Raw genomic sequence first — 24,977 nt, 5'->3', positions numbered from 1 at the left:
AAAAACAACGAAGAATGCCAAGGGCCAGAATGGAGGCAGCCCCAAAAGGTAGCCCTTCTTTGTATTTGGCTCCTGCAGCAACCACTAGACAAAGAAGAGGCCCCTTCCCAGACTCTTCAACTGTCCCCATTTAGGAGTATAAAACAGCTTTTCCATTTCCACTATAACAGAGGCTTCCAACCTTGAGTCCCTAGCACTGTTCCCTGTAACAGGGATTTCCAGATGTTGCTGACTACAACTCCCATCATCCCCATCCAAAGGCCATGGTGATTTGGGAAGATGGGAGATGAAGTCCAACAACATCTGGGAATCCCTGTTTCAGGGAACACTGATTGGTCCCCAGATGTTGTTAGATACCCTCAGAGACATTGCATGGAGCTCAGCTTTAATGGATATTCTGTGTGACATCTGAATGTAGCCTTGGGCTTTAAGGTACCCTGTCTTGACTGACAGGTTCGGGATTAACCACTCAACACACAGTGGGTGGGGCCTAGAGGGCCATGAGGCAGGAAGAGAAGCGTGTCTTGGGGCAGAAGCAGCTAGGCAGGAGCGCAGCAAGGTTGGAGTGGGCCCAGAGAGAAGATTTTGAAATGGGCCCCTCGCTGATATACACACACAAACACACTTCACAATATACAGTGCACTCACACTCACATCCCCATTATGAATAGGGTGATTATCTAGTTCACAGGGAAATCCAGCAGGAAATTACAGGGGCTGCAACAAGAATTTCCCCCATAAAATATTCCACCCCCATATAAATATTGGGGCTTGGATTTTCTCTCTCTTGCAAATGCACTATGCCAGGGGGTGTCAAACTAAAATTTGGTGGTGAGCCCGATTAGATTCTGATGCACCTCTGATGAGCCACACATAGCCTTGTGCCCATCTCACACCACCTATCTTCCTCCTCCTCTCTGCTCTTTCTCTCATTCCTTTTCCTTTTCTCCCTCCCCCCTTAAATTAGCTGAATTAACTACTTTTTACACTAAAATACACTCAGGGAAAGATTGTTTTTTTAATTATTATTAGAAGAAATTCGGAACATACCTGCTAATACCAGGTTTTTGCATGGAAAATCCTATCACTCTTCCCCTCTCCCTTACAAAGGTGTTGCTAGGTACTTAAAAGATCCAGGGGGTGCAACACGGGTGGGCGAGGAGTCATGTGACGTGCCTCGGGGGGGGCCCTTGAGGCAGTGGGGCCCTGAGACAACTGTCTCCCCTTGCCTAATGGTAGTTACGCCCCTGGCAGGAGGTGAGAGAAGATGGGCAGAAGGCTTAGTGAGGAGCAATGGAATTTTGCTGCCTCATGGTCAACAGCTGAGCTGGAGAATTCTTTCTGGAAGGACATCTGCAGATACTTGAGAGACATGATTGCAGGAAGCTTGAATTATCTCCTGGAGTTTGGGGTGAGTTCAAGGGGGAAGGAAGCCAGGGCTTCTGGAAATTTAGTCTAGGGGACTGTTTGCTAGGCAGTTTGCATCAGAAACTTATTTTTGCTTTTGTGTGCCTTGCATATCCTTACAACTGTTCTATGTTGTTTTATCTGTAATGCAACTAAGCTAAGAAACACTGAGCCTGCGCCATTCCAACAGGGAATTGCAAATGTCTCTGTAAGCTCTTAAAGGTGCTGTTGCAGCTACTGAGTGTTCCTTTTCCCTATAACTAAAAGCTGAGAAAGCCTTGGACAGAAGCAGTATTTTGTAGTATTTTGAATAAAGTTTATTTTTCTTGTTTGTTCTTTGCAATTTTAACCACCCTCTTTGAGTGAATTTTAAACTCAGGAAAGCAGGGCTGGAAAGGGGTTTACTCTGATGCAAACACACCTCAATTTGTTCAGCAACTCTACCAAGTTTTCTCATCATGTGTAGGCTAGCACATGGAGGTTTTTGTGTACTTTTTGCAATCGTAAAGAGAAGGAGAGTTTCCCTAGAAATTCACCCAAGCCAAGGGGGAATAAGGTCTTGATAAGTGGGTGTATTATCACCCACCTATCAAGAGCAGTGTATTATCTATCAGGAAAGTTTGGGGGAGCAGTCTTTGTGGGTGAAAGTGAGAGAGAGAGGATGATGCAACATTTTTCTTCCCCTCACGTGAGTTTGCTCTAAGACAAAGGCCAGGTTAAATCTGCTACAGATACCCAGCACCCCTTGCAGAACTACAGTTCCCAGAGATCCTCTGGAGAGGATATGACTAGTTACCATCTGTGCTGTCATTACAGCACAGTAGCTTTTCAGTCCTCTTATCAAGGCCAGTACAGGCATCAATGGTTGCAAAACTAGATCTATCATACACCAGGGATCCTGGATGCATTTTTTTCGTTCAAACCAGGGTCCCAAAGTATTGCTAAGAGAGTGCCATTGTGTTCCTAGACATGAGTAAGTGCAACCCACCCACTCTCCCCTCACACACAGTTGTTTGCCTGTAGAAATTGCTGCTTGATCGTGTTTTGACATGCCTTAGGAGTATGTTGCTCATGTTCTGCTCAGGAGGGTACAGCTGCTCCGTACTCCACGTTGTGGTGCAAAGCAAGCCCATTCTGTAGCTGCCCAGCTGGCAAGGAACACTGCCCCTGGTGAACTGCTGACTGAGCTGACTGGAAGAACTGGGGGACTTTATAGCCAACTGAACCATAAGCTGGTTTGACAGGACTCTCCAGGCATGAGAGAGGCAGCCTCGGCAGTTGGAACTCTACGTTTATCAGGAAGCAAGAGACTTATGGGAGATGACCCACCTGGCAGCATATCTCTGAATCCCAGCTGCTGGGGCAAGTAACAGAGGACAGCCAACTGGAGGGACCTTGGTTTGATTCAGACCAGCTGTTCTTATGTTCACCCAGAAGCCAGCAGACCCACAAGCTAGCCCAAGCCAAGCATGCAAGGAGGTGCTGCTGTGGAACCTGCCCTGTGTGACAGCCATAGGAACACAGGAAGCTGCATTATAGAGAGTCAGCCCATTGGTCCATCTAGCTCAATACTGTCTACACAGACTGGCAGGGGTTTCTCCAAGGCTGCAGTCAGGAGTCTCTCTCAGCCCTATCTTGGAGATGCTGCCAGGGAGGGAGCTTGGAACCTTCTGCATGCGAGCATGCAGGTGCTCTTTGCGGAGTGGCCCTATCCCCTGAGGGGGGAATCTTACAGAGATCCCATGAGGTATCCCATTCAAATGTAAACCAGGGTGGACCCTGCTTAGCAAAGGGGAGAATTCTCACTTGCTATCACCAGACCAGACTCCCTGGACTGGACTACAGCAGCTGGATTACGGAAGCTTTGCCGGGCCTGGAGTAGTCATGCCCTGGACTGACCCCACCCACCCAGGCAGTTCATTGGCTGCTTCCAGAACAGGAAGGAGATGAAGGCTTCTTATCTGGGCTGAGGATTTGCCTCAGTTTCAAGACCTCCTTGCTCCTGGTTTGCTGTGTTCCTTGAGCCTTGTTCCTGCTCAGCTTGACCCCCTAGTTGACTCCATAGTTGCAGCCTTGGCCAGACGCAGAAGATATGGTCAAGAGCCAAATCAGACAGAAGAGGGGTTCCCAACCTTGGATCTCCAGATGTAGATGAACTGAAACTCCCACCCTCCTCAGCCATAAGGCCATTGTGGCTAAGGATGAAGGGAGCTGTAGTCCAACAACACATCTGGGCATCCAAGGTCAAGAACACCCAGGATAAACAAAGGCCCCCTTCAGGCACAACGTGGAACTGCGGGCCCAAGACTGCAGAGAGGCAGGGGAGCAGGCTGTATGGGCTTCCTTCTTGACAGAAGGACAGCCCGCACAGCCAGTGGGGCCGGAGTGAGGGAGGAGCTTCCTCCATCAACTCCGGCTCCATGGGGCTGAAACTGTGGTGCCAGCATTCAGATGTAACACTGGCGCCACAGAACTGGAAGTGTAGTTCAGGGAGGGAAACCGCGGGTCTGGTCTTGCCTTCAGTTCCCGTGTGTCCAAGGAAACTGGAGGTAAAGGGACCTCCAGTTTCCTGTTACATCTGAATTTGACGTAAGAGGCAGAAGTTGTGGACAGGCAGGCAGGTGGTCAGACTGAGGAACCAAGCTGGGGCAACGGTTATATAGGGCCACCAAGCCTCTTCTTGGTGTGTGTTTTGGGACTGCCTTCTGTTGTCAGCCTCTGTCCTGACCTTCACTCTGTTGAACATCTATCTACCTATCTACCTACTGTATCTATCTATCGCAGAGTTGCACAACTCAAATGCCTTTGTGGGCCAGAACCATCCACAGCTTGGCGTTCAGGGGCCGTGGTCAATTGTTAGCACATTATTACATTAAAATTAAAAAATATCATTAGTTACTTGTGGATCTACTCCCCCATCAATGGACACATCGTTTCAACCAGGATAGAGGCCAGATAATCGGACCTGTCCCTGCTCAACCAGTGGTAGCCCTAGAGTGCATGCCAGTCCCAGGCGAATGCCAAGTCCTCTCCTCTACCTAAATGGACATTGCTTTCAGGCTGCAATCCTAGGCATGCTTAAATGGGAGTAAGCCTCATTGAGTACACCATGGAACATATTTCTGAGAAAACATGCACAGGATGGCACTACAAGGCAGTTTCTAGTTCCTGTGATGGGGCAGGATACCTGGGGGCCAGTAAAATAGTCCTGCCAGTAAAATAATCCTGCCCCCCAGGCCTTATGTTGTGCAAGCCTGATCTATCTATTAATCTAATCCAATCTCATCTGTTTTATATTAGGGCTGTTCTCACGGTTCTAATTAGGGTAGGAGATGTGTCCTACCCCATTTTGGAAACTGTGCGCACACCCCAATTTCCAGTTGTCTATGAGTAAAAAGCAAAGGAGGAGGGGGAGGAAGTGATCATCTGCTAATCAGCAGTGGGGCTGGCAGGCTCCATCCTACCCAGCAGCTGTACCCAGCTCTTTGACAAGGTAGGACCAAAAGCCCTCCACTCCAGCTGCTGTTCAGCAGCTTGCTAACTGAGCAAAGAGGCACCTTTTTAAAGTGGTGGTTCGCTTTACTGAGCAGTGGGAGAGCAACTGGCCCTATCCATCCCCAGCACAGCATCCCTCCAGTGGCTGTTGCTGGTGTCTGCCTTCTGTTTCCTTTTTAGATGGTGAGCCCTTTGGGGACAGGGAGCCGTTGTATGTATGTATGTATGTAAATCACTTTGGAGACGTTTGTCAAAAAGAAGTTTATAAATATTTGTCATATTTGCCATTGTAGCAGACAATCACTTCTTGCCCCTCCTGCCTGCTTTTTACTCACAGAGGATTGGAAAATGGGAGTGCACACATCTCCCGAATTTGGGTGGGGTGTCTTTTATTATTCTTATTAGAATCGTGTGGCCCAGCCTACTCTCTAGCAAACAGATTGCAAGTTTTCTGGCCAGGATTATATCACATATGTCTTACGTGCAACATATTGATATATGGCCCCTTCACAGACTGACTCTGACTGACAGCTGCCTCCCTAGGTTTCCGACGGGGGTCTTTGCATGCCCTACCTGGAGAGGCCAGGGACTGAATCTAGGACTGTCTGCACACAAAGTGTGTGTACTCTACCACCAAGCTTCAGCCCTGTCCCACCTCACACACTGTTGGCCACTCAGCCAGCGATCATAAAGCCACACTGAGTCTTCTCGAATGGCCACAGAATAGCAGGTCACCTTAGGTCATCACCACACCACATGGTTGCTTACAGCTCATTGGAGGCTGAGTTGTGGTCATGACGCAACAGCCTTTGGTGGCTAAATGATTAAGCCATCATTTCTAACATCTCATCGTCTCCCAGGGATCTTTAACAGCACTAGACTTCAGCCACATGTGCCATTCACTTTCCTTGACCCCAAGGAGACCTTTTGGGATCCGAGACCTTTTGGGGTCTGACCTTGGGCCTGATCCAGCAGGTCTGTTCTTATGTTCTTATGAGACACAGGCAACATTTTGATTGCATTTTGCTTTCAATCGAGTTTAATTAAGGCCACTGACAATACTGTGTTGCCGAATGGAGCCAGGCATTTAAAGCTGTCGCCTTTGGGGTCACCGAGCATCGTGCATACATTAAGCAAACAATTTTTTATCCTAATATGTGCTGATCTCATCCATCAGCGTGCAGGGGGCAGTGGGGAAGGCTGAGGGAAGTGAGGGGAAGAGCCTCACATCCATGGAGATACCTGCCTGGCGGTTTGTGAAGCAGAGGGAGAAAGAACTTCCAAGCCAGCCGCTGCATTTTGGGGAGAGAAAGGGAAGCCCCTTTTCTGTGCAAAGCGACTTGCTGTGAAAACTGGCACTGCTGGAAAGGAAAAAGAGAGATGAAGGGTAAGTCAGCATAGCAGCTTCCTCTGTCACTAACAGTCTCTGCTATCAGCTGTGGGCAGAAACGGTTTTGGTTTGATGGGTAAAAGAGAAGGGGGGGGTGTTTTAGCGGAGATTGTAGCCCTGGCAGGGAGCTATTTTTATCTCGCATTTTTTACCCAGTAGGAGAAGGAGATAATGTTTATGGAGAAACTGTACAAATTCTTTGCAAAGACGGTAGCAGGTCAGACTCGGAAAAAGAGACCCGCCTGTCTGACTGATTGCAGGCCTCCGTTAGTTCAGCTGACACAACGAGGTAAATGGAGTTTGTATTCAGATTGTATAACAGCTAGGCTGGTGTATTGAAGCTTCCTGGCGATGTTCAGTGAATCCGGCAAGGTCACTTGGGACGAGCCTGCATAGCACACACACACACACACACACACACACACACCCTAGTAAAAACATGTTGTGTTTATTTGAGCTGTACAGTATATGCTGCTTCCAGGCAGAGGGTTGTGTTTGTGTTTGTTTGTTTGTTTGTTTGTTTGTTTGTTTGTTTGTTTGTTTGTTTTGTTTGGTGATGCTGATTAAGGTGAGCAGATGCCAAAGAGAAGAGTTTCCAGAGGGGCAGCTGTGTGAGGCTGTAGCAGCCACCTGGAAAGAATATATACACATGGAACATAGGAAGCTGCCATATACTGAGTCAGACCATTGGTCTATCTAGCTCAGTATTGTCTTCACAGACTGGCAGCGGCTTCTCCAAGGTTGCAGGCAGGAATCTCTCTCAGCCATGTCTTTGAGATGTTGCCAGCGAGGGAACTTGGAACCTTCTGCTCTTCCCAGAGCGGTTCCATCCCCTGAGGGGAATATCTTATAGTGCTCACACATCAAGTCTCCCATTCATATGCAACCAGGGTGGACCCTGCTTAGCTAGAGGAACAAGTTATGCTTTCTACCACAAGAGCAGCTCTCCTCTCTAGACATGAGTATAGAGAGAACAATCGGAAGCAAGAGTCAGATGGCTCAGAACCTGAATCCTCTACCTTTGTTAGGAATGCAAAGGGGAGAATTTTAGTGGATACTGCTTCTCATGGCTCTGCATGACAAGCTGGAGCTATGAAGAGCTGTGCTGGGTTAGACCAAAGTTCCATCTGGTCTAGGGTTGTCAGTCTCCAGGAACAAGCCTCTGGCTCCAGATAACTATTGAAAACAATGGTGGAGATTTTAATAGCGTGGTATTGTGAAAAATATGGGGAGGGAGGAAGAATCTCCCGGAATGGATTCAGTCAAAGTTAGCAGTCCTTACCTGGATGGGTATTGTTTCTCACAGTGGCCACCTAGATGCTACTGGGAAGCCCACAAGACAGGTTTGAAGAAAAACAGCTCTTTGGATATTGCAACCCCTACAACAAATACTTAAGTGGTAGACTGCTCCTGAATATGGGGGTTTCATATGGCCATCATGACTAGCAGCTATTGACAGACATCTCCCCCATGAATTTGTCTAATCCTCTTTTAAAGGCATCAAAGACTGCAGTCATTACCACATCTTTAAAGATGTAAAGATGGTAAACAGGGGAGATCTGGTCTTGTGGTAGCAAGTATTAAATGTACCCTTTGCTAAGCAGGGCCCACCCTGGTTTGCATTGACATGGGAGACTACATGTGTGAGTATTGTAAGATCTTCCCCTGAGGGGACGGGGTCGCTCTGGTAAGAGCATCTACATCCTTGCATGTAGAAGCTTCCAAGTTCCCTGCCTGGCAGCATCCCCAAGATAGAGCTGAGAGAGACTCCTGCCTGCAACCTTGGAGAAGCTGCTGCCAGTCTGTGTAGGCAATACACAGGCCAATGGTCCGACTTGGTATAAGGCAGTTTTCTATGTTCCTAAGACTTTCTAGTTGCCAATGCTTCGGGCCACAACTATCTGAATAATTTTTTTCAAAACAAGCAGCAGCTCGCAAATGTGTCTACTTTGCATAATTTATTTGGGTCACAGAATTGTTTTCTGTTGGTGGGAGAGTCCATGTTACCTTTGTTACTGATTGATGGTTTTTTGTTTTTAAAACAAACTCTTAAAATTTTAATTGCATTTTTATGTAAAATAAATGCAGACATAAAATATCACATGCACAATAGCTATAAAGCAAAAGAAACAAAACACTTCGTTGAACAAACACCCTTCACAAATAAATGAAAGAGATTGAGGAAAACGTGATTCAGAAAACATGCAAACCCGAGGAAAGTATCCTGTTCCATGCCCACCCTTTCCCAAGTGGTGAGAAGTTTCAGGAGCTGTATTGCCTAGAAGTTTTTCACACCCGGCTTTTAGTTCACATCTCTTCCGGAATGGAGGATGTGCATTCACATATCGGTCAAATTTACCCCAAAGTCCCTGCGAGCTATTGGGAAGCAATTCACGTTTTAGTGCTGTACTAGGACCGGGAAGACTTGAGTTCAAATCCCCATTCAGCATGATACTTGCTGGGTGATGCTGGGCCAGTCACTTTTCTCTCAGCCTGGCCTACTTCACAGGGTTGTTGTGAGGAGAAACCTAAGTATGTGGTAGACCGCTCTGGACTCCTTGGAGGAAGAGCGGGATATAAAAAGTTTTTTTAAAATGAATACAATAAATACAATACGTAAATTACTGTGTAGCCCAATTTATATCCAGGGTAAAAAAAAAATCACTTTATGTGTCGGGTTTTGGGGGGCAACTTCGAACTCTCAGTAAAGCCTGGCAGAAATCCCAGGGTAACAGAGGAGCTCTTACTCTTGGACTTCACGGCCAAAGTTCAGGTCCTCCACAGCCCTGGCCCCCCCCCCCCAATCCTTTTAGTCTGTCGCAGGTGGTGTTGTCACCTGGCCGAGCATGATGCTGCTTAATTTGCAGGAGAGTGGGGGCCTCTTTAAAGGCCTTTAGGTCCAGGTGCCAAAATTATCTAGCTGTACCTCTGCACCGTAAAGCCTGCAGTCTAGGAAAGCGCCTGTCTTTTCATTTCTTTTCACCCCTGCTAACTGGGCAAAGAGGCACCTTGTAATGTGGTGATTCTCTTTATTTAGCGGGGGGAGAGTCACTGGCCCTCTCCACCCCCAGCACAGTACCTCCAATGACAGTTGCTGGTGTCTATCTTGTGTTTCTTTCTAGATTGTGAGCCCTTTGGGGACAGGGATCCATCTTATTTATTTATTATTTCTCTGTGTAAACCGCCCTGAGCCATTTTTGGAAGGGCTGTATAGAAATAAAATGAAATGAAATGAATAATCTAAGTGAGGGGTGTGGCCATTGGGATGGGCATTGCCCTGGGGTGTGGCTGTCAGGGTGGTGTGGCTATGAAGGCTGTCATGGAGAGCACCTGTGTTTCTGAATTTGCAACTACATCACTGGCTGGGTGTTGAAGTCCAACAGCATCTGGAGACCCAAGGCTGAGAGTCCCTGCTTTAGTTGGAAGGGATAGAATCTGCCAGCTTGTTTATCAAATGTCTATGCCGAGACATGCATCTCTAAGCGGTGTACACAATCAAAAATTGTGATGGCTTTCTCTAAGCTCTGGTGTCTTTCCCATTCCAAACCTATTCCATTATCCCCCCTCCCCCTAAATACTTTTAAAAATGTGTTGCTATGTCATTTTGTATCCTCAAGAATGAGAATGATTAACAGTACCAAAAAGAAAAAAGAAAAAGGAAAGAAGAAAACATCTTCTAACCATTCACCCCTAAAGAGAGATCAACTGAGGAATGTTAATGTTCTTTGGTCAAATCCCAGACTCTGCTTAGACATTGCTTTAAGGCAAAACCAAGTTATCAGGCCTATTCGCCAGACTCAAACCCACAACAGTAATTCTCTCTTGCACTTTGCATCATAAAGGTCACTGACTACACCTCCTCCATCTCATAGCCCTTTGACCTATAACTTTATGGCCATCTTTCAATGGCATAAGATTTTAGAATGGGAAGGGTCCTTTGAGTTGAGGTCTTCTAATCCAACCCCCCAGCCCGCTCAGTGCAGGAATCTGCTACAGCAAAACTGTCATAGATGCTTTATGCATCTGATGAAGTGAAGTGTAGTCCACCAAAACCATTGCTGAAATTAGTGTGTTACATCTTTAAGGTGCTACAAAACTCATTAGGAACATAGGAAGCTGCCATATACTGAGTCAGACCATTGGTCTATCTAGCTCAGTATTGTCTACACAGACTGGCAGCAGCTTCTTCAAGGTTGCAGGCAGGAATCTCTCTAAGCCCTATATTGGAGAAGCCAGGGAGGGAACTTGGAACCTTCTGCTCTTCCCAGAGCGGCTCCATCCCCTGAGGGGAATATCTTAAAGTGCTTACATGTGGTCTCTCATTCAAATGCTACCAGGGTGGACCCTGCTTAGCTAGGGGGACAAGTCATGCTTACTACCACAAGACTAGCTCTCCTCTCATTGTTTTAGCAATACTCAATTGGTGGCTATAGAGACGTGGATTCCTTTTATTTTAATAAAAACTAACTGAACTGGGCGCAGAACATCTGCACCTCTAGTTCTCTTCTTGGCTTTCCTCTCGCCATCCTTGCCTGATGGCCATCGCTTGGCCATTCTCCTGGCCAGCAGTTTCTTTTTCCCCACCCGCCTGTCCCCACTGCTATCCGGCAGTTACTAGCTAATTCTTGCAAGAGCTGCCACGCATGGGATTAGCAATGGGTACGCCTTAGAGAAATATATAGATAGATGTACAAAAGGGTATCATTTAGCAAGGAAAGCTTCGGATTCAGGGAGCTCTTTTCAGAACTGACTTTTAAATGTTAGTTTCTCCATTCTTGCTCCACCCCATCCCCTAGAAAGATGAAACAGTAGGAAGACCAAGTGGGACCAAGATTAAGCAGTAGGGAGGAGGTTAGAGAGGATTCCAAAAAATAAATAAAGAAGTGTCCTTTTGAAAGTCACACTGCAGAACCTAGGAAGCTACCTTATAGTGAGTCAGGCAATTGGACCATCTAGCTCAGTACTGTCTACACTGACAGGCAATTGCTCTCGCAGGTTTCAGACAAGGGTCTTTCCCGGCCCTACCTGGAGATGCCAGGAATTGGACCGGTGACCTTCTGCATGGAAGGCAGATGCTCTTCCACTGAGCTACGGCCCCATCCTCAACATGTGACTGCTTCTTGCCTTGCAACATGGAGGGAAAATTAGTCTTTTATTAGTCTCCTCACTGCTGCCGGTCCTGGTAGGGGCAGGGGTATTGCTGATGGAGAGGGTGAAGCCTCTCTTTGAGATGCCAACAGTTCAGCTCAGAGTGAGCTGGATCCCTTTGAAGTGGGCCCAAAGGGGGCCAAAGCAAGTCATGGACCCTGCGGGAGCTCCAAAAAGGTCCCTGAAGTGAAGCAGCTCCACTTCACACAGGCCTATTAAGAGCTCCAGGAGGCTTTGCAGACAGGGCTGTTACCCTGAATTTCCTTTGAAAGAGAGTGTGTGCATTCACACACCAGCCAAACTTACTCCAAAATCCCTTCAAGAACCATGGAAGCTCTCCACACACAAATTGGGCTTTTTCTTTCAAATTCTAGCTTATCTTGATGCATTTCCGGGTTTTTAAAATGCTGGTTTTAAGGAGTTTTTCTGAAAACACCTGAGCAAATAGGGAGAGGCACTGACGTAGAATCATTAACATGATAAGAGGGATACACGCTTTTAGGAATGCAGATATAAGCTTTAGAAATCTCTCTCTCTCCACCACCACCACCCCATTGGCTGGAAGGAAAACATGAAGGCATGCAATGTGAACTTGCACCAAAACAAAACCCGAGAGCAGAGGGGAGGTGCTGGATCAGAGTGAGCTGGATCCCCTTGGAGTGGGCCCAAAGGGGCCACTCCACTCAATTACGCTCAATGCCGTGAGTGTAATTTGAAGTGGCTTCACTCAACATTTACCCCACAGCATGAACTCATGTGTGAATAACTCCCAGAGGGGGTTTAGCCAAAGGCTAGGACCACCACTGCAGTCACAATTTATTACAGCTGGGGATGATGGGAGTTGTAGTTCAGCACCATCTGGAGAGCCACACATTGGCTACCCCTGTTTTAGAGCCTTAGAAGTACCATTGTAAATAAAGGTAAAGTGTGCCATCAAGTCGATTTCGACTTCTGGCATCCACAGAGCCCTGCGGTTTTCTTTTGGTAGAATACAGAAGGGGTTTACCATTGCCTCCTCCCGCACTGTATGAGATGATGCCTTTCAGCATCTTGCTATATTGCTGCTGCCCGATATAGTAGCAGCGGGGATTCGAACCGGCAACCTTCTGCTTGTTAGTCATACACTTGTTGAGTAAATGTGCCCTGTAATCCCAAATCAGCTAAATATGCCCTCTCAGTCCACAGTATGTGCTGCTAAAGCTGTGATATGACAAGGAACTCCTGTCAACGTTTTTTGTTCCCAATTGACAGTTAGCATCTGCAAAATGATCTTAGCCTTTGCAGGCCTCTTTGGGAAAATGACAAGAGATAACAATCCATAAATATACCAGTGCAAGGAACTTTAAAAACATGGCTCTCACAAACACAGCAAGCTGTGTTCTTATTCCATCACTTCATCCACCCATGTATTGCCTGCTGCAGGAGTCCTCAGCCTTGAGTCACCAGATGTTGTTGACTACTACTCCCATAATCCCCAGACAAAGGCCATTGCAGCTGGGGATGATAGGAGTTGTAGTCAACAAAATCTAGGAACATAAGAACAGCCCTGCTGGATCAGGCCCAAGGCCTACCTAGTCCAGCACCCACCTCACACAGTGGCCCACCAGATGCCCATGAGAAGACCACAGGCAAGACGGGGGACATGCCCTCTCTCTTCCCGTTGCTCCCCTGGAACTGGTATTCAGAGACATCTTGCCTCTGGGGCTGGAGGTGGCCTATACCCACCAGACTAGTAGCCATTGATAGACCTGTCCTCCATGGATTTGTCTCAACCCCTTCTAAAGCCATCCAAGCCAGTGGCCATCACCACATTCCATAGCAGAGAATTTCCATAGACTTTTTCTGCTGTGTGAAAAAGTACTTCCTTGGTCCTAAATTTCCTGGCTTCAGTTGCATGTGATTCAACCCCTGATTCTGATGTTTTGGGAGAGGGAGAAAAATTTATCTCTGTCTACTCTCTATACTCCATGCATAATTTTGTACATCTCTGTCATGACTCCCTGTAGTTGCCTCTTTTCCAAAGTGAAAAGCCCCAGAATGCTGTAGCCTTGCCTCATAAGGAAGGTGCTCCAGGCCTCTGATCATCTTGGCTGCCCACTTCTGCACCTTTTCCGTGTTCTTCAATGTCCTTCCTAAGATACAGTGACCAGAACTGTACACAGTGCTCCAAGTGTGGCCACACCATAGATTTGTACAAGGGCATTATAATATTCGCATTCTTGTTTTCAGTCCCCTTCCTAATAATCCCTAGCATGGAATTTGCCATTTACACAGTTGCTCTGCACTGAGTTGACACTTTCAACAAGCTAACTACCATGACCCCAAGATCTTTCTCCTGGTCCATCACTGATCTCCATCACTGATCTTTCTCCATCTTTATCACTGATCTTTCTCCATCTCCATCTCCATCACTGATCTTTCTCCTGGTCCATCACTGTATACATGAAGTTGTGGGTTTTTGCCCCAATATATGCATAATTTCACACTTGCTTACATTGAACCTTATCTGGACCTTAGCTGGAAAACAAATAAGATGTCCCTAAAATATAGATATAATCTACAAAAGATGCAATGTGTGAGGAAACAGAGAAGCTTTTGTTGACTGACCTTCCAATAAAATCTTGTAGAATGCATGCACGGACAAGTGCACAAACGCATGCACACACACACACACACGGGCACATACAGAGACTAATGCCTCTTTTCAAACATTATCGTCTACATCCAGGGCCGGCTCAAGGGATTTTGGTGCCCTTGGCAAAATAGTCCCTAGTGCCCCCAAGCCCCACCCCTCTATCCTATGTCACCAAGTCCCGCCCCCGGCAATGCCACCGCCACTCCTACAGCAGAGCCGTCTGTGCACTATGCATATGATGAATATTTATAGACCGCTTTTCAACAAAAGTTCCCAAAGTGGTTTCTCTTTGGGAACTTTTGTTGAAAAGCAGTGTATAAATATTCATCATACAGAGAGTGAGGGGGTGGGGAGGTTAGGAGCCACTGGCCAAGCTCTGTGCTCCAGAAAAGCCAGGCATTTACCCTCTGCCATTGCTGCTTGCTGCTGCTGCTTGCTGCTGCTACTAGGAGATAGTGCAGCAGCCATCCCAGTCCCTGTTCACCCTCCCAAACCACCTTGTTAGATCAAGCATGCTGCCTCGATTGGGCTACTGATCCTGCTGTGCTGTGCTTCATCCAATACATCATTCCTTCTCTTTCTCTCTCCCCGCTCACCATAAGCATACCTCATGTGCATTTTCTGGGCTGACACCACTGAGTTCCTCTGCTCCCCAGTTCAGCCAGATCTGGACAGTAAGATCCTCTTGTTCCACTACTGGATTGGTCTCTGGGTTAACCCTGGGCACCGGTTGTTCCTTTTGCATGGCATCACTGGTACGTGAGAGCGATGCAAGTGGCTGGTCCTCAGTGAGGTTTGATGGGTCTGAGATCGGGGCTTCTGGATCCGTAGGTTCCATCTCGTTAGAACTTGCTTGAGCCTGGCTACATGTGACCACACTGGCACAGGCGTGTTGGGCAACCTGGTGGCTCAGATCATTTCCAATCAAAACAGGAGTTTGTAAATCCTTGTGCACAGTAACTGTCCAGGGACCCTCCCAGTCCTGGTACTTTAGGCAAATATTGGCAAGTGCACCACTGCACTTTCAAAGGGTTTAACTGCCCAACTTCTCTCAGGCACAATAATCTCTGGTCTTACAAGGCTTTCATGCACAGAAGTAATGTCAGCCACAGAGTCTCTCCACCCGCTTTCCACCTTCCCATTTATAATTATGCTTTCCTGATGCTTGGCAGGAATGGCATTTGAATCTGTGATGCGAACACCCACAAGGAAGTCTTGTTGGGGGTTGTCCAATTCATTTGAGATTGGGGCAGCTTTCTGACTAAAACCAAACAGAAATCACATTCATCTGTGTGTTTATATATTCCTTAACACCTTTTTTTGTGCAACCTGGTTCTGGCTGTCAGACAGCTTCTAGCAAAGTTTTTGCAAAACAATTCAGTTTCGATCCCACCCGCTTCAGCCAATTGTTATGAAACAGGGATGACTCTAGGCTTTCCTGGGATCTACTCTCAATAGAGAGATTGCTCTGATCCCAAGTCTAGGAGCACACCACTCCTTCAAGGTAGGCTGCCACCAGTTGAAGACTGATCTAAGCGACTGTCCAGGCTTAGACACTGCTTCAACAACCTAGAACTGTCCGGCTTGGTACTTACAGGCTCTAATGAATGGGGACTGGTGAATGGTGGATTTAAGCCCAGCTTTTGTCTCAGAGCAAGTCCACGTGGGGGAAAGAAAACTGCTGAGTCATTCACTCCATGTTTGCTCAACAAAGGCTTTAAAACTTAACCATTTCTTGGTAATCGCTGCCACCACACCCTGCTTACAGAGTTTAATTCCTCCCTGGATTTGGGTGAGTGTCCAGGGGACTCTCTTTCTTTTACCAAATGGAAAAAATACAAAAACCTCCCACATGCAGTCTACACGTGAAGATCAAACTTGGTAAGTTGCTGAACAATTAACCTTGAGGCGTGTCTGCACCAGAATAAAACCCCTTTTTCCTGAATTAAAGATCCACTCAGAGGCAGGTGAAATTACAAAGAATAAACAGATAAAACTTTATTTAAAAAAACAAAAAACTACAGACTGCTCCAGTCTGAGGCTCTAGCAGCTTCAGTTATAGGTAACAGCAAACACTCAGTATTTTACAAGATTACTTCCAAAAAGAGCACTCCAGTTGATAGCTGGAGTGGTACACTTTAAAATCTTGGTTACCCAGTTGCAATTATAATTCAAAAAGCACACCCAGTTGCTAGGAAGCTTAAAAAGCACCTCTATAGGGTACAGAGACTTCTACAGAGCCCTGGGTGGATAAAAGGGCTCAGGCTAGGGATTCTGAGAAGGTGATGTTACAAAATAAAACACAATAGACCAGTTGTAAGGATCTGCAAAGCACTAAAATAAAGAAATCTGACGCCAGCTACCTAATGCACAGTTCCCTGGCTAAATCCTTCTCCAAAGCCAAGCCTTGGCTTCTTCTCTGAAATCACCAAAACCATGGTAGATACTTCAGGCCCCTAAAGAGTTCCTGGTTGCTCCATGGCTTGGCCAGCCAACCAGTTACTTCCCCTGCCTGGCTCCAGCTGCCCAAGAAAAAAGGACCCCTTCACTTCCTGCCACCAGGCCCTCTAAGTCCCGGTCACTTTGTGCTGAGTGGCTGATTCCTAGAGGTCACTGCCTGACAGACAGGACAGGGTTCCCTTCCGGTTCACTCTTTAGGGTAAGGGGGGGGTGATTGCTACACAGGAACTGTACACAGCCAGAGTCCATGACTCCACACAACCCAGCCCTAGACAGCAAGATATTCTTCTGAAAACAACTAAACAGTAGCAAATGACATATGGGACACATGGGGAAGAGTTTTGCAAGTAACCCTCCAGAACCAGTTAAATCAGACTGAAGCCACTTCTAAGTACAGGTTGAGTATCTCTTATCCAAACTGCTTGAGACCAGAAGTGTTCCAGATTACGGACTTTCCCGGATTTTGGAATATTTGAATACTGTAATGAGATATCTTGGGCATGGGATCCAAGTCTAAACACGAAAGGTTACTGTACACTGTATTTTAATTTTTTAGGTTTTATAAAAACAAATAAGCATTGAATTTACAATAACTACAGGTAGCTGTAAATGTAATGAAAACTAACTGCAAGAAAATTTTCAACAAAATAATGTTGCTGGTCATGTTAGACTCAAACATGGCATTTTAGGTGGAGATGAAATTAAGATTTCATGTGAACTTAATGTTTTGTCAGTGCTGCGGGCGCACGCTGTGGTGGTTCCCGGATTTTGGAGCATTCCGGATGTCTGGATTAGCGATACTCAACCTGTATATGAACTTTATTAAGAAACAAGGGTTGCACACAGAATAAGGAATTGGGAGAAAGTTGGTTGAAAATGGAAGTAAAGAAAGGCACACAGGAATTCAAAATAAGATACAAAAAGCATTTACTAATTGACTAGCACTGAGCTTTACCTTAGTAGGCAGGTCCTTGACTGGGAGAGCGTTAATCCCTACATCCATTTGCAAATGAAAAGGGTGAACCAGGGGCGTAGCCACCATTGGACAATGGGGTACAAAGAACCTGGGCTGACACCCTGCCTCGTGGCCCCAACATGACCCCCACATCTGATGTCAGATGTGGGGGGGACTGGTTTAGCTCCTGAGCAGGGCCTCACAGCCCCATTTGGGACTTAAATGGCCAGCGCTCAGGGAGAGCTGTTTCTGGCTGCGCTGCAAATGCAGCACTGGCCTGGATCTAACTCCCAAATGGGGCAACGCGGCCCCATTCGGGAGCCAGAACCCACCCACCCCCACATCTGATGTCAGATGTGGGGGCATGGCTAAACCTCACGTCTGATGTCAGACATAGGGGGCGGGGCGAGCCAGACACAGGCCACTACTGGGGTGCACACTGGGCCTTTGTCCTCTAGCTTTAAAGTCATGAGGGAAGGGGTGAGCTGGGCTGAGGTGACTTTGGGTCTCACTCCTGTCCGTAGTTCAAAGAGTATTCTAATTTCCTCCCCTCTGGGTGGTGAGATGCAAGGTGGCCCTATCTCCTGTGTCAGATAAGATCTGATGCCCATTAACCCTTGATGCCCCTTGTCGAAGCCAATCTGCCCAATGGTTTGAGACCGCCCTGTCTACATCACGGGCGACCCTTCAATGGGAAAAGATTAAGTGGCCACTTGGGGGGCAGATACGATGAAGGGGTGCATAGGTGGCAAGTGTGTGTATCCACTGCCACCAGGGCCACCGCCCTGCTGTCCACTGTTGACATCTTTCTTTGCCCCACTGTGGCATGTGTATTCCCCAGCCCAGACCCATCTTGAACTAGGCATCCCACCCCACCCCCCACTGGCTGGGTGCCTCCCATGTAATGGCTGATGCCTTGGCAGCAGGGACCAAGAACGTCGAGCCTCACTTGAAAATAAGGGGGACAGGGAGCATATTCTTTGCCTCAAGCAACAACTTTTTTTAATCATCTCCTGATACACACACATCCTACTACAAATATCAGTCTCCATCTCAAAAAATGTTACCTTTGAAATATTCATAAGAACAGCCCTGCCGGATTAGGCCCAATGTCTATCTAGTCCAGCAGCATCCTTTTTCCCACAGGGGCCCCCCAGATGCCTCTGGGAAGTCCACAGGCAAGAGATGAAGGCATGCCCTCTCTCCTGCTGTTGCTCCCCTGCAACTGGTATTCAGAGGCATCCTGCCTCTGAGCCTGCAAGCTATCCCCTGCCGTGTTATTCTGACATTCCCAGTGCATTTCCAGTGTTTTGTTCCAGGGGTTCCCTTTGACTGAAGATTGCACGAAGATTGTGGTCTGATCATTTTGGGACGTTTTTACCCATAAAAGACAAAGGGTCTGTTGTGTCAAACAACCCCACAAAAACGTATGCCACTATTAAACCCAAGCTTTCATAGTCTAGGATAATGAATACTTTGGTCTGTTCAGAAAGCAGTGACTCAGATACTTTTAATCTCCAAGATGGCTAAAATGTTGCAGGCAACATTGTCTGGACACCATCTGAGAGAAAAATAATGTACTTTAAAGAGGCTTTGACATCACAAGCCCACTCTTAAAAAAGAAAAGAGTATGGCCTTCTCTAAATAAGCCTCTGTTTTTCCTTGTTTGGGCTTTTGTCAGAAAGAGGCTAGAGCACGTCCTTTCTGAAACAAAATGTTTGAAGTTTTACAGGAAGTTATGCATGGTTTTTAAAAACAGTTTATGCGTCTGTGGCCCTGCACATGTTCTAAGCCAAGAGTTCTCAAACTTGAGTCTTCAGATATTGTTGGACCACAACTCCCATTATCCCTAGAGACAGTGGGCAGGGATTTCAGGTGTGCAAAATCTATTTTGGTTTTTACAGGACACCAAAGTCCACTAACTGGAGCCAGATGCAAAATAGTGCAAAATAGCTGCTCAGGAAGGCAGAAAGTAGGGCCCATTCACACGATCCTCACTTGGGAAGAGCACCCAGCCAAGGTAAGCAAGCCGGGTTTGCTCCCAATCTGCGGTTGTGTGAACTTCAAAAGCAGGAAGGAAGAGTGATCGTGTGGGAGGCAGGAGTTCTTCTCGTCCACCCTCGGAAAAATGATGAGGAGAGATTCTGAGTAGGGCATGCTGTCCAGCCTAGCTCCTGTCTCCAACACGATCACTCTTCCCTCCTCTTAACTTGCATTTGGAGTTCATACAACTGCCAATCAGGAGCACACCGCCCAGCTCTCCTCCTCCCTCAGGCAAGGACTGTGTGAACAAGCCTATTTTCTAAGGTCTAAAGAAACGGTGAGGCTATTCACACGATGGAGGAAAATCGGGCTACGGGAGACCAGCCCAGTTTTCCTCCATTGTGTGAACCAGTGGGCCCGTGGGCGAGCCTGGTGGTTCAATGGCGGCTAGTCTGCCAAAGTAGCCCTCCCCTTAAACAAGGTTAGCAGAGCAAAAACAAAGAAAGGAAAGACTGAGCCGTCGAGCCGAAGTCGACTCCTGGAGACCACATAACTATGTGGTTTTCTTGGTAGAATACAGGAGTAGTTTACCATTGCCTCCTCCTGCGCAGTTTAAAATGATGCCTTTTCTGTTGTCACTAAAACGAGCATCCGCCTCGAGCACTTTTTCGTATATCGCTGCCGCCCGATATAGGTGACTGTGAGTCAGCGCAGTGCGGATCTGTGCCACAGTGACTCGTGAGGAGACATAAGAACAGCCCTGCAGGATCAGGCCCAAGGCCCATCTAGTCAAGCATCCTGTTTCACACAGTGGCCCACCAGATGCCACTGGAAGCCTACAGCAGGAGTTGAGGGCATGCCCTCTCTCCTGCTGTTACTCCCCTGCAACTGGTACTCAGGGACACCCCACACACACACCAGGGGGTTCCAACAAGCCTCCCGGCCTCTGGGGTCCCCCCAAAATGTCCCACATACTCATGCAGGGCATGCTGGGACTTCCAGGGGCTGGGTGGTCCCAAATCCCCACCACCCCAACTGGCTCCATGATGGAGCCAATTATCGTGTGGGCGGCCGATTTGGCCACCCAGGACGGGCTAGACATTCATGTGCAGGCAGAGCAGGCTTGACCCACTCTCCCTGACAAACCCGTCCTGGCTCTACACACTGATTGTGTATAGAGCCTTGGTGACTCTGGACATAAGCTCAGCCTAAGAATTTATTTCCACTGCCAGAACTGAGCTCAAGTTCTTAAAGACAAGCATCATCTTCTGGTCCCACCCTCCACCGAGTTTTCTTAGTTTCAGTCTAACTGCAGGGTGTGGGAGAGAGCTTTTTTGCTGCTCTTGTTAAACAATTGGAAGTCAGAAACCCTTGCTCATCTACCTCAAGTCACTCAGAGATCTACTAGCAGATCTGCCTTCTGTCCACGCCTACTGTGGATCCATACACCAAGGGACTTAATGTTGTCCCCAGAACATACGGAAATCTGCAGCGGTGCCTTGCGTATAACTCAGACAAGTTTCCTTTAACCTCAGTGAGACACTTGTTTGCAAAAGTCTGCCTTTTCACCTTATCAGCAACAAAAACAATACAAGCCCAGACAAGGACAAAGAAATAAGATAAAACATGCAACACATTCAAAGAGATCCTAAATATCAATATACTATTTTTAAAGGATTTCAAAATTATCTTTTGACTAACCAAAATGAAATAAAAAAACCTTAACCACAGCATCAGGAATGCTTAGAATCCCATGCCAACTCCCCCCCGCCAATGCCCCCACCACCTCTTGTTGTTTTTGAATACAGAGACGTGTAGGAGGTGTTTCCATGTACCATGCCATGGCTTTCTCATCCCTGACAAAAATAAATGCTATTTACTGGCTTCTGGCTTGGAAAAATTCTGATTGCTTATAATACAGGTAGCTTCCATTTAATTGGTGTGCAGCAACTTAAGATGTGCCATGTTGTACATGGATTGTGGCTGAGTGGCAAGCCAAGATCTGAGGTTCACATGCTCTAGCATTGAGAGAATCACCAAGGAAGTCTAACACAGACACTTTGAATTTCAAAAGAGGGAACATCTCTAAAATGAGGAGTTTGGTGAAAAGAAAAGGGAAAGGGAAAATCAGAAAAGTCACTTCACTCCAGAATGCATGGAGTTTACTCAAAACCACAGTACTAGACGCCCACTTAGAATGCATACCAAAATGGAGGAAAGGTACCACCAAGACAGGGAGGATGCCAGCATGGCTACCATGTAAAGTCAGGGAAGCTATAAAGGGGAAGAATAATTCCTTCCGAAATTGGAAGGCCTGCCCAATTGAAGAGAACAGAAAGGAACACAAACTCTGGCAAAAGAAATGCAAGGTGACAATAAGGGAGGCAAAAAGAGAGTATGAGAAACATTTAGCTAAAAGCATCAAGGGGAATAACAAAAACTTCTTTAAATACATCAGATGCAAGAAACCTTTCAGGGAGGCAGTTAGACCATTAGACAATGAGAGAGTGAGCCGGGTGTGCTGAACAAGCGAGGAGAGAGCCCTGGGCGGCCAGATCGGCCACTCACACGATTGCCAGCTCCATGATGGAGCCGGTGGGGGCTGGGGAGCTCGGGGGCCATGCGGCCACCAGAAGCTCCAGTATGCCCTGCGCAAGCATGCAGGGCATACTGGGGAGACCCCCAGAGCTGGGAGGTGGCTTTTCACCTCCCCTCCGGGGGTCTACTTGCAAGTAGCCGCAGCGCAGAGCCGCACTGCGGCTACTCACGACCGAGAAGCCCGGGTTTGCGGAGCGCTCACTCTGCAAACCTGGGCTTCGGGGAGGGCTAAAAATTGCAGGCTAGCCGCTAGTAAGCCACCAGTCTCGCCACCGGCCTGTGAGCCTGGTGGTTTACATGATCAGGCAAAATCGGGCTAGGCTCCCCTAGCCTGATTTTGCCTGATCGTGAGACTAGCCCCAGTGAAAGGGATTATTAAGGAGGATATGGAGGTTGCAGAGAAGCTAAATGAGTTCTTTGCGTCCATCTTCACGGCAGAGGATACTGAGTGTATACCTGTTCCTGAACCAGGCTTCTAAGGGACAGAGGCTAAAGAATTGGGTCGGAAAGAGGTGACAGGAGATGATGTCTGGAAAAATTAAAAACTAGCAAATGACCAGGGCCAGATGGCATCCATCCAAGAGTCCCCAGAGAACTCTAATGTGAAACTGCTGACCTCCTTGCTAAAATATATAACATATCCCTGCAATCAGGCGCTGCACCAGAGGACTGGAAAGTAGCCAATGTAACACTGATTTTTTTTTTAAGGGATCCAGGGGTGATCTGGGAAATTACAGACCAGTTAGCTTAACATCTGTTCCAGGCAAACTGATGGAAAGCATCCTCAAGGATAAAATTGTTAAGTACATAGAAGAACAGGCCCAGCTGGGGGAGAACCAGCACGGCTTCTGCAAGGGTAGATCTTGCCTCACTAACCTTTTGGAGTTCTTTGAGGGTGTCAACAGGTGTGTAGATAATGGTGATCCAGTTGTCACAGTATACCTGGACTTCCAAAAAGCTTTCAACAAAAATCCTCATCAAAGACTCTTGAGAGAACTTAGCAGTCATGGGATAAGGGGACAAGTACATGTGTGGATTGCTAACTGGTTGAAGGACAGGAAACAGAATATAAATGGAGAGTTTTCACAATGGAGGGAAGTAAGAAGTGGGGTCCCCCAGGAACCTTTACTTGGACCAGTGTTTTTAAATTTATTCATAAATGATCTAGAAGTTGGGGTAAGCAGCGAGGTGCCCATATTTGCAGATGACACCAAACTATTTAGGGTAATGAAATCCAAAATAGATTGTGAGGAGCTCCAAAAGGATCTCTCCAAACTTGGGGAGTGGGTGACAAAATGTCAAATGAAGTTCAATGTTGGCAAGTGTAAAGGGAGGCATATTGGGGCAAAAAGAAACAACCCAACCACATATACTGTGATGGGAACTGAACTGTCAGTGACTGACCAGGAGAGGGATCTTGGGATCATGGTGGACAGCTCATTGAAAGTGTCGACAGCTGTGAAAAAGGCCAATTCCATGCTAGGGATCATTAGGAAGGGAACTGAAAATAAAACTGCTAATATTATAATGCCCTTATACAAAACGATGGTGTGGCCACACTTGGAGTTCTGCATATAATTCTGGTCACCACATCTAAAAAAGGACATTGTAGAACTGGAAAAGGTGCAGAAGAGGGCAACCAAGATGATCAGGGGCCTAGAGCACCTTTCTTATGAGGCAAGGCTACAACACCTGGAGCTATTTAGTTTAGAAAGAAGATGACTGTGGGGAGACATGATAGAGGTCTATAAAATCATGCATGGTGTGGAGAATGTGGATAGAGAGAAATTCTTCTCCCTCTCACCTAACACTAGAACCAGGGGTCATCCCATGAAATGATTGGCAAGAAATTTAGGACCAACAAACGGAGGTAACTTTTCACACAGCGCATAATCAACTTGTGGAATTCTCTGCCACAAGATGTGGTGACAGCCAGCAACCTGGATGGCTTTAAGAGGGATTTGGACAACTTCATGGAGCAGAGGTCTATCATCGGCTACTAGTCAGAGGGCTATAGGTCACCTCCAGCTTCAGAGACAGGATGCCTCTGAATACCAGTTACAGAAGAATAACAGCAGGAGAGAGGGCATGCCCTCAGCTCCTGCCTGTGGGTTTGCCAGCGGCATCTAGTGGGCCACTGTGCGAAACAGGATGCTGGACTAGATGGGCCTGGAGCCTGATCCTGCAGGGCTGTTCTTATGTTCTTATTGGATGGTTCCTTGAAACTCAGTTTTGTGGTGGCAGCCCCACCCACACCCTTTGTATGAAGCCGGCCTTCAGGTAGCTCTGGAATATTTTTCACTGTCATATTTATCCCCAGGCTGAAATTATATGTGGTGTTGCTTTCCGAGCTTACTGAGAACCAGAGTAGGTTGTAGGCATCCAGGGTACAAGGAACCAACATCAGGCAGGGAGGGAGAGCACCACTGATGCTTTTACCATTGGCAAGATCTCTCTGCTTCCTCCTGTCCACTGAGATTGCTGGACTTGCAAAATAAGGTTGCAAGGCTGGGTGACTGAGGACCAGAAGCGTATGGTCAAAGGAAATGCTTCCTGGCCTCTACCTCCATTTGCTATAATATTTTATTTTATTTTATTTTATTTTATTTTATTTTATTTTATTTTATTTTATTTTATTTTATTTATATACTGCCCTTCCAAAATGGCTCAGGGCGGTTTACAGTTAAAACAAACCACTAAAAACAGTAAAGAGCTCAAACAAATTAAAAACAATATAACAACTAACAATTTAAAAACATTTTAAAACAACAATTAAACCATTACAGTAATTAACCACCACCACCACCACCCCGAAATCAGGTTTTAAATTAGTTTGCCTGGAACAAGTAAGCTTGTGTGAAAAGATGAGTTTTCAGGTGTTTTTTGAAAATTGCCAGAGATGGGGA

At 46.8% G+C, this 24,977-nt stretch overlaps 1 protein-coding gene across 1 annotated transcript in view; it reads left to right on the top strand.

Moving 5' to 3' along the window:
* Positions 1 to 6,120: 6,120 nt before the first annotated feature.
* Positions 6,121 to 24,977, top strand: part of SLC45A4 (solute carrier family 45 member 4) — a 204,481-nt gene continuing 185,624 nt past the window's right edge. The window contains exon 1 of the mRNA XM_053243752.1: positions 6,121 to 6,289. The gene's annotated coding sequence lies outside the window, so the exon portion shown is untranslated. The remainder of the gene's footprint in view (positions 6,290 to 24,977) is intronic.

Source organism: Hemicordylus capensis, chromosome 4 (genome assembly GCF_027244095.1).
Source record: "Hemicordylus capensis ecotype Gifberg chromosome 4, rHemCap1.1.pri, whole genome shotgun sequence".
Taxonomy (NCBI): domain Eukaryota; kingdom Metazoa; phylum Chordata; class Lepidosauria; order Squamata; family Cordylidae; genus Hemicordylus; species Hemicordylus capensis.
This window is presented reverse-complemented; position numbering and strand designations above follow the sequence as displayed.